This window comes from Arachis hypogaea, chromosome 4, assembly GCF_003086295.3.
Source record: "Arachis hypogaea cultivar Tifrunner chromosome 4, arahy.Tifrunner.gnm2.J5K5, whole genome shotgun sequence".
Classification (NCBI taxonomy): domain Eukaryota; kingdom Viridiplantae; phylum Streptophyta; class Magnoliopsida; order Fabales; family Fabaceae; genus Arachis; species Arachis hypogaea.
In genome coordinates, this window is record NC_092039.1 from 34,293,828 (window position 1) to 34,305,445 (window position 11,618).

The following is an 11,618-nucleotide window of genomic DNA, read 5'->3' on the forward strand; positions in this document are numbered from 1 at the left end:
CACTTTAATAATTTGCAAGATATTAAGTCTCAATGAATGTTAACATATATATTATTGATTTTAAAAAAAGTAAAATCAAACTATATATAGAGTACAATTGCATGTTAGGGATAGGATAACTGGTACAATTATTGGTTTGAATATATAGATATAGTTTCTTTTCATTCTATTTTAAATATACATACTCCCATAAGTACCTATTTAGGTCTCATTAAGTTATCAAAATTTTTTTTGATAAAATATATAGTTTTCTTGTGTTTAATAAAATTCAATAGTAAAAATAAAAATACTAAAAAAGTTAAAAAATATTTTTTTAGAAGTTATAATTTATTATTTTAATTTTTTTACATAAAATTTCTTTTAACATAATATATAAACAAACAAATTTTGTTATGTTATTCTATCCAATATAATTGTTAAATAAAAAAATATTTTTATACGAGCTATTTAAATATAATTTTTTTTAAAAATCACTTAAAAGAATTATTATTTTGTAGAAGTTCACCCAAATAGATTCTAAGCAGCACTCAAAATCGTATTAGAGATTGAAACTTGTCTTATGTAACTTCTTTTTGGGTCATTGATTAATGCTAATAAACGCATCAACCTTTTTCTTTGAAAGATAGTAATCACTATATATAATGTTGAAATCACAAGAGATAGAGAATAATAACACATGTACTTGTACTAGGTTACTCATGTAATATTGGTAGTATTTTTATATAGATTTCTTATTTTTAGTATTTTTGTTTAATTTTTAAAATTTTATTTTCTGAGAAAAAAAAAAGGGTGAAGAAAACTTGAGATTTTTTCTTTTCTTGTTGGTTATTAATTAATTGCACGAGGACTTTTCCAACATGGTCAAGAATGATCCACAGCTGATTCTATATTCGATTTTAATGGTGACCGCAGCAATATAACATAACTATCAAATACTACTAAGTCAATAGATTTTAAATAGGACTAAGGACAAACGTCTTAATGATACTAATCTATTTACTGGTTTGATTATAAAGGTAATATGGTTTTCAACTTTTTATTAAATTTTGGTTAATGTTTTAAAATTTTCAATTTTTAACTGTATTAGTTTAATTAACGGTATAATTTTAGAATCTTAAATGGTTTTGCATTATTATGACAGATGCGGATCATCATCTTCGGCTGTGTGCTGTGATTGCTATGAATGAACTTCTTCATAAAGCATCTATATTTCAAGCAAAATCTTTTTTACTTGTCTCGATCTTTACTGTATTCTTGAGAAAGCAGAACGTAATAAATATTATCAGGTTAAAAGATAAAATCTTGGGATAAATCTTGCTGAATTGAGTCCACAAATCTCCTCCCCATGAACACTTTCAGATTACTCTATGTAATGTCTACATAGTTTGTTGGAATGGTCAATTGTTCTGATGATTCTTTTGTTCTGATTTAGGCTCGATGCGAGAACAATCTCTTGGTTGAACTGGATATTGCGGCCCGAGAGAAATTCTATTTCATAGAAAAAGGACTCACAAAAATTTGGGAACGTAAGTCTAACAAACCTTGTAGAATATGGCAGCCAGACCATTTTCTCTGTAAAGTTTAGTAATGTTATTCAAATTGTTTTGTTGCGATGTAACTTTCAGAAATATCTCAAGAGGAGCTTCAAGAGAAATCAGAAGATTTAGGGAAGATAGTTCCAGACTCACTGGAAGAAGAACTCGTGCCCAGCAACAGTTCCGACGAGGAGGTTTGGATCGATGACAAGGCTACCATGAAAAATTATGACCTCAATAAAACACCAGACGAGAACCAAATAGAATGATCCAGCTCTACCCTGATTTCTTCTGATGGTATTTTTGTCAAATAATATGACTCATTATTAGCTTAGTTGAATCCTAGTAATGTTTTCGTTGTTATGTCTAGTTGTTTTTGTGTTTTTGCACAGAATTCAACATGGATTCATTTCAAACACAAAGATATTTAGTTGACCTATTCAATTTTTTTCGGTACCTTTTTATTACTTTTACTATGGTTAAATTTTTATTGCCTACTTGATGCTAGCTATTCGGAAAATTTGTGGTGAAAATTGTATTTCCAACAAATACAGTATTTAATTCTTGAATTCACTGCCAATATTTAATTAAATAAAACTAATATGTAAGTTAAAGGTTTTCATCCCACCATATCTCCAAATATGTTTAGAAGATTTGAAAAAGTATAATCTATAACAATATATAATACGGATAGAGGAGTTTGGTATCTATTTCTTTTTTCCTATCTTATCCTTAATTTTATAATCTAAGATTGCGTCTTCAATCATGTACTCACGTTCTGTAAATTCTATATTAACCCACCAGAAAATTATGTAACTGCTTCATTTAAAAGTACATATAATTCACTCTTAAATAGAATCAACATAAAATTATATTTTTTCAATTTTTTAAAATTTACATTATTTATTAAAATAATGATATAATGAATGTACTGTTGCAAAAAAATGAAAATAACTTCATGATTATATTTTTTGTTGGAAGAAAACATAACTCAATAAATGTAAAGTCTAATTTAAATAACTATAGTTAAATAAAATAAATAATAAAAAACGGATAAAAAATTTAAATTTTTTGTTATTGGTATAAAAAGAAATCATTGTTCTCATACACAATGACATAGAATTTTAGCATTATCCTTTTCTATATGCATCTATTTTTTTAGTTTTTATCCATATTTCTGTGCTTTATTTTAATCTACAACAATATTTATTGAAATATCAATTTAAATTTCAATATTGTTTATATTCTGAAGAAAGGTTTATTATTAAAAGAAATTCTCTTGTACACTGTCAGTTATTTTACATAAAAAATAAATTCACCCATTTTAAACAGCAACTTCATTAAATTCTTATGTAAATCATTGTTGCGTATTTTGATAGAATAAAAATAAAATAGTTTAAACATGATTTTTTTAAATAAATATAGAAAGAATAATTTTTTCCTTTAAATTATTATATAATATTATTTTAATGTACTCTTGGTACCTATAACATAATGATTTTAGTATTATACCTATATTAATTTAAAATTAACTATTCTATATGTTAAAAAAATTAAATAACTTATAAAAAATTTTATTTAATTATTCAATACAAAATTTTTGAATGCTTGATATCTTAATTTTTTCTTAGAATGATAAAATATGAATTAAAAAGCAACTATGAAAAATAAGTGCCTATATAATAGTTATACATCTAGATATCTAAATCAAATAAAAAAATAATTATTTAACAACTCAAAAGTTAATACAATAGATAGTTATGGATCAAAGTGGTGAACAAAAATAAAAGTTGGAATAATGGTATGATACTAATTGATTGCGGTTGGGGTTAATAGAAGAAGAAAAAAAAAAGGAAGGGAAATAAAACAAGGCAACATAATAATGATGACAAAACAATAATAGTTATACATGTAAAAAGAATAATAAAAAAATAATAGTATAAATTAGGATGAGATGATAAAATCAAAATAAAAATTAATAACTTAGAAATAATAATAAAATTAAAGATAATTAAATATGTTCAATATAAGATTAAATAAATAAAATTTTTTTATCTATTAAAATTATGCATAAAGATAAAGTGAATTTTGAATTTAAATTTTTAAATTTGCTTCAAATTAAATAGGATTGAGAAAATAAATAAATTTAATATATAAATAAATAACTAATTTATAAATAATATTAGTAAATTTTTATCTTGATTAATAACAACATAATTCTTTTTTCTTATTTTTTAATTTAAATCTATTTATTTTATATTTCTTACAATTATTAAATAACTTAAAATATTTTATTTTTTTATAATTTAATTTTTAATTATTCAACAATTTACAATTATTGATATTAAATTAGGATAACATTTTTGACTTTTTTTACCTATATCTTTTTCCGATAACATATACATATCTTTAATGTGTGTTTTTATAATTTAGTATTTTAAAAGTCTTTTATAGCAATTTTAATTTTAACAAAATATCATATAACTAAGGCTACGTTAATTTTGAAATGATGAAAAAAATACTTATTTGACAAATTTAAAGGGTGAATAATATATTAACACCAATACTAAAATACGATATAAATAGGATCATGTTATTATTGAAATAAAAAATAATAATTTAATAAATTTGACGAAGGAATAATATATTAAAAAAATTAAATTAATTTTTTAAAATAATAAAAAAGCGACTGAACAAGCACGTTAGTGTCCTGTTGAACCGCTAGTACATAATAAGGCAAATTATATTCGTATGTAGCATCTGTTTTGGTCTTTAATTTGAAATATTTTGGTAGAATATATATCATTATAGTCTTATTGTTTTATATATTGGGATTAGTGACCAAAATTAAACATTAATATATTATCTTTTTACAATTATGAAAATGTGATTTAGTGGTGTTTTATTTGGGGTTTTCATTAGTGAGTTTATATAATTATGAATATAGGCTGAATTAGAAGTGGCTTAGTGGGTTTATACTAACTCAAGGCGCACACCACCATTAAGCCTCGAAGCAGTTAAGGTAAAAAAATGAAAATCAAAACTTCCTCACATGAGCCCCTGTTGCGCTCACAATCCTCCCATAGCTGAACCCTTGTTTTCACTCTTCCTCCTTGGTTGTTTCTGAGCAGCATTTGCGTCGTTGGTACGTCCTTGCCTCCCTCGCCTTCGTCAGTCACATCCTCTTCCACTCGGTCGTAGTGTTCGTTTAGGTAACAAGTTTCAGCTCTTTCATGCTCATAATTATTTTTTTTCAATTAACTTAACTTTAATTTGAATTCTATGTGGGTATGAACATTCACAGATGAAATATAAGTCGTTTGGGGGGTTGCATGTTATAATCTTCAATGTAATTGTTCAAGAGGGTTAAAGAATATGGCCACTGATAGTTCCTTCTAATTTCTAAGTTAATTTATATTAAGTAAAAAAATATTCTCTTGATTAAAAAAAATTGCAATTTGCAGAACTGTTATGAATATGAACATTGATAACGGGAATGGTTAATCTAATGGAGTAGATATTGTTCATGCAAATTAGGGAATATTAACTTTAGTTATATTTTCTTAATTAATTCTGTTAGGATTATTAATGATGGATGTTAATTTTAACCATGGTTTCTTAATTTTTTCTAGTTATGATTATTAATGATGGATGTTAATGTTAATCATAGTACATTAATTAAAACTATTTGGAATTTAATACACCTGTGATAAATAGGATTATTAAAACAGGTAATTTTAATCATAGTACTGTAATTAATAATTTTGTATGTAAGGTATCATTTCTGTACAGAAAATCCTATGGCTTTATTAGTGTCCTGGTCCATTAAAAGCTTTTCCTATGAAAGTTCATTAGATTCTTCTAATTTACATGTAGTTGGAAAAAATGCTACACTAAATGGTTGACCACATTACGCTGGTGATTATTATATACATTAGCATTTAGCTCATTCATGTTTGAATTAGTAGTTCAGTCATAGGAAAAATAGATTCTATTTATATAATCACTATATGTACATATATAGATTGGTTTTTAATATATTGTTACATAATTAAAATGTGAGTAATGCTATTTGTTGGTTAATTATTCTATTATTCCATGAGGAATTAATTTTTTTTTTGGCATGATACATGTGTTTTTACTAGGATTATAAGATGCTAAGGAAAGCTCGCTTCAAGAAAGGCACAAGAGTGGAGCCACCGTGTCAGCAGCCTCCAGCTGCACCTCCTGTGTCTTCACCATCCAATGACGATGACTGGCTCATCCCTCCGCCCCCCCAGTAATTCTGGTGTCTCCGCAGCGGCTATTCTGCAACCCTTTCGTCCGCCCAGGAGTGAACCAAGACCTGAGCCACAGGGACGAAACCGTGCAATGAAGACATTGACCCAGAGGCGAACGAGGTAGACTCGTTTGAGGAACACATTGACAGGATGTTTGCTACTTCTGATGCTGCAAAGCGCAAACGATGAAAGACTACTGAGTTTTGGGATGTTGATCTCATTGGTAACAAGTGTTGAACTTTAAATCTTTTTAATTGATCAGCTTATGATTTTGTTATGCTCCTTACATGTGGTGCACATTGAGCACATAAATTACATTTTTTCTTCATTATTGTTAGATTCTGAAGGAATAATCAAGCAAGCTAAAATGAGTGTGAGAGAGGCTATGGAGCGGTCTCTTAATGGTAGCAAGATCATCCTGAGGTTCAACGAGGAACTGCAGGTAGTCGGAGATGGAGCTGGCCTGTTGAGTGGCATTTTAGGAGCGCTGGGTTCTGATTACAGCAAATTTCCTATATGTGAAAAGAGTTGGGCAAAGGTGCGGGGCAAAGACAGGGTTTATGACGATTGTATAAAGGTAATGACTTTTGGCATTGTTTAATCATATCAAATCCTTCAACTTGCAATTACTTATAGTTGGACATTGTCGTCGCAGGAGATGTTCCACTTCCAGGATAGAAGTGGTTTAATCAAGAAATCATTTTTGAAACAAATGGGGAAGTCTTGGAAGAACACAAGGGGGAGGCTGTTTGACTCGCATTACAAACCAACAAGGACACTTGAGCAGAATCTTGAGCAGCGCCCGGAGGGAATTCCTAGAGAGCATTGGAAGTGGTTCATTGAGTATCGTAATGATTCTGCAACAAAGGTACCTCATTCATTTAATACATATACTTTTTTAAAAAATGAATTTCCTTGAGTTCAAAAAATGTAATCCTTTTGTTTGGTTGATATGATTTGGTATAAATAAATAGTTGTTATTCCGATTGGACTGAATTTGAACCATGTTGATTAATATACATGATTAATTCACTTTAATATATCAATTTCCAGCACAGGCTGTTTGACTAAGATCATAGTATATATATGCATGATGCTGAGACACCATTCTTCCTTATTAGAACTTTATTTTGTGTAGGTTACCATATAAGACAATTAATTTAATTTGAATACCTCTATTATTATAATTTATGCTATATGATTGTTATTGGACTATCTCACAGGGGATGCTAAATATTTTTTCCGTTAGTTGTGGTATGAATTATGGGTGGCATTTGCATATTAGAAATAAAATAATATTGTTAACTTCTTATATGTAAATAGGGACTGCATCCGTATAACTATTCTTTTTGTTAAAGCAATACTTAAATTTAGATTACGTACAGTTTATTCAAATTCCACACTAATATACTTAATGCCCCATTATTTTGAGTCTCTTGCTTCGTAGGATATATGTATACTATACTTAGGAAGTTTTAGTACTTCATTGAATTCAAGCTATACTTTTTTAAAAAATGAATTTCCTTGAGTTCAAAAAATGTAATCCTTTTGTTTGGTTGATATGATTTGGTATAAATAAATAGTTGTTATTCCGATTGGGCTGAATTTGAACCATGTTGATTAATATACATGATTAATTCACTTTAATATATCAATTCCCAGCACAGGCTATTTCACTAAGATCATAATATATACATGCATGATGCTGAGACACCATTCTTCCTTATTAGAACCTTATTTTGTGTAGGTTATCATATCAGACAATTAATTTAATTTGAGTACCCCTATTATTATAATTTATGCTATATGATTGTTATTGGACTATCTCACAGAGGCTGCTAAATATTTTTTCCGTTAGTTGTGGTATGAGTTATGGGTGGCATTTGCATATTAGAAATAAAATAATATTGTTAACTTCTTATATGTAAATAGGGACTGCATCCGTATAACTATTCTTTTTGTTAAAGCAATACTTAAATTTAGATTACGTACAATTTATTCAAATTTCACACTAGTATACTTAATGCCCTATTTTTTTGAGTCTCTTGCAACGTAGGATATATGTATACTATACTTAGCAAGTTTTAGTACTTCATTGCATGCCAAGCTTACTGTTGATTTTTAATAGGCGAAGTGCAAACAAAACGCGCTGAATCGAAAGAAGCAACTTTACACGCACACTGGCGGATCTAAAAGCTTGGCAAGGGCTAGGGAAGAAAAGGTAATATAAACTTGTAATGGAGAATAAGTGGCTTTTAGTGTTGATTTATTTATAGAGTAAACAATGTTAGAAGTATTGAAAAAATTTGTAGAAGTGAAATTCATGGGATAAATTTTATTTTCACAGTCACAACTACAAGGGAGGACTGTTGGTAGGGGAGAAGTATGGATCCTAAATCTCAAAAGATCTGATGACAGCTATATACATGAAGAAGCTCAGAGGATTGGTGTAAGTACACTTAGTCATATATGTTGCAACATGTTGGGTTTAGCAATGATAATGTCTTGAGTATGCTATTAGCCTGGTGTGATTGTGTAATTATGTTTATGCCTGCAGGAAAAAATTTATGAGATTGAGCAATTGGATGAATCTACAAGAATATTGTCAGAGAATGATTCCCTTGCCCAAGCTCTGGGCAAAGAGCACCCGGGTAGAGTGCGTGGGATGGGACACGGGCCGACACCAAGTCAACTATTCCATCCGAGTTTGCAGCCGCTGGTGGATAGAGCTCAAGTAGAAGAGACCCAAAGGATGCTGTGTGAACTACAAGCGGAGGTGACGACCGAAAAATTGAAGAGGAAAGCAATAGAGGATGAATTAGCAGCAGAGAAGAATAAGAGGCAGGAAATAGAGAATGTGCTGAGTTATCTGGTCAAACAGCAATGTGGGGAGCCGCCTCCAGACATCGCTGTACGGATGAATTCTTTGGACAGACATGGAGGAACATAGATATTAGGATTTATGTGATACTTAGATTTTCAGTACATGTTTTGTTTATGTTAAATATGGGACATTAAGTATTAGCCAAGTACTTTACCTTTTTGAATGACTACTGAAATACGTTATTGGCATTATTAAAATAGACATGTTAGATTGCTTTGTAGTTAAATATTAATGAGTTTTTTTTTTCATAGTGCAGCATTTTATAAATAAAAAAAGTTTAATATTCTTTAATTAATTAAAAAAGATGAAAAAAATATATAAAATATAAAAATAACAAAAATTAAGCTACGTTAAGAGCCTTTAAATTAAAATTAGTTTAGAAAAAAAAGCCTTTAAATTAAAATTAGTTTAAAAAAAAAGGCCAAGTTTATAAAATTACTCAAAAAAAAGGCGAAATAGCGGCGGTTTTAACCCGCCGCGAATAAAATATGTAAAAAACGAAACCTCAAAATAGCGCCGGTTTCAAAACCACCGCAAATCAATTTCATTAAATACGATCCTTAAAACTGCGGTGGTTATAAACCGCAACTAAGGCTCTCGCCGTAAAACCGCTGATTTGCGGCGGTTATGCCAGCGGTTGCTGCAAAATGTAACTCCCGCGCCCTTATGCACTGCGATTGTTGTTCCGCTGGCAATCTGTTTAGCGACGGTTCAAAATCGCCGCAATTCGGCTCTTAAACCATATATGTATCATTTAATTTATTTTCAACATATATTTATATTTCACTATATATTTTATATAGATAATTAATTTTAGTAGCTGATTTTAATGTATATATAACGTAATCTTATTCGAATATATACTTTCTGGTAAATATTATTTTAATATTAATATTTTTTAATAACTAATGTGTATTATTTTTATTTTATTAACTAAATAATTTAAATATATATTAAATTAATAATTATTGTATTTTCATTCAGATCTCAAAGAATAATTTTAATTTCATAACCGCCGAAAGCACATGTATGTTACGTACCTTAGGGTCAATTTAGATGCAACCATATCTAATTAATATATGTACGTACATAGATTATAGACTACATAGTAATATGATATGTTGCTTTCGCGCTGTAAACATCATAATAATATTATCCATCTAAATCTTTTTTTAATTAAGTCTTATTAAATTAGTTTAATATAATAAAAATTAATTATAATTAATATTATTTTAAATTTTATTATTTAATTTAGTTAAATTTAATGCATAAAAAAATTTAAATGTGTAGGATTATTCTAAACATAAATTAATACATAGGAGACTTGGTAGGAAGTTAATAACTAATAACTACTGTTACGTTTTATTCAACTGAATCTGTCCTTGTTGGCAAGGCAGGCCTACTCTTGGTTACGTAATTGACCTCTTATTAGTGGATTGAAAATGCATGGTTAGCACATGGTAGATCTCTTCTCATTGCAACCAATGCAATAAGCTCATTAAGCTGCATGTGCCCTGTTAACTACCCTTCATGTAAAATTTTGTAATCACGCTTACAATTGAGTGATATATATTATTAATAATATTTAGTAAAAATGGAAAATCAATTTAAAGTAGTTTAAAATTATTTTATGTATTTTGTATTTTTAATTAACCATATTAAATATACACAAAAATTAATTACTAATGTAAAATCAATAACTAATATAAAATATATGTTAAAATATAAAAGACATATTAAAAAAAAGTTAAAATATACATATATTTATATATAAATACATAATAGTTAATTTGGTGATTAATTTTTAGTATGTATATTGTATTTTTTTATTTTGTATTTCTTAATTATTGATAGAATAATTTTATATACATATAATTATAAATAATAAGTTAAATCAAGTAGTTTTGAATTATTATCTCTCTAATATATAATTGATATATTATTCACCAAAATCCAAAATTAGTTGACGTTCGTTTTCACAAAGATATTATATGCATATCAAAATCAGTTATTAAAATCAGTTATCACATATTTATACATAAATATATATTTAATTTAATTTATTTTTAATATATATTTTATTTTAATAATTAATTTTAATATTCACTTAGTATGGACGAAGTTTTTATGATTATATATATCTTCAATATTTTTTTGTCTATATTATTATTTCTTTAGTTATTTGAGACTCTAATAGGTGCGCTCGTCGTCAAAATAATAAAGAAAAGAAGAATTTGAAGCATAAATTATTGCAATTAATTATACACACATCCAAAAGATATATAAAGAATAATGCATTGCAATTCATTATATACACATGCAAATATATAAAGAATAATGCTAGTTATTTTATATAATATAATATCATATCTAAAATTATATAATTATTTTAGCGATAATTAATAAATATTAAATAAGATAACTTAAATTATTTAAATTAATTTTTTTATTGTTTCTCAAACACATTATTGAATATTAATTATAAGGAGAATATTTGTTACTCCTGCACTAGTTCTCCAGTGTTACGCTCTAACAATTAATTTGACCCAAAAAAAAGGGCATAACCGCATAAGACATTATGCACATTAGATTAATTCGACAATCTTGATTAGTCAAAAGTTTTTCTAAAATCAATAAAATGTATGTCCCTTTTAATTTTATATATTTTCAAAAAAACTCAATTTTTATTTATAAATTAGTACTCCTAATATGTTTAGTCACAGCATAATTTTTTTTTTAACTAGGATGAAAAATAATAGCTCTTATCAAGAGGTATACACTCACAATAATAGTCAAACCAAAAATTATGTTTTCACGTATATATATATTGTTTCTTAACTCCTTTCATTATTGTCTATTATTATTCATCAATGCTTTCGTATATTATTATTTTTATTGTTGTTGTTATCGTCTTGATTG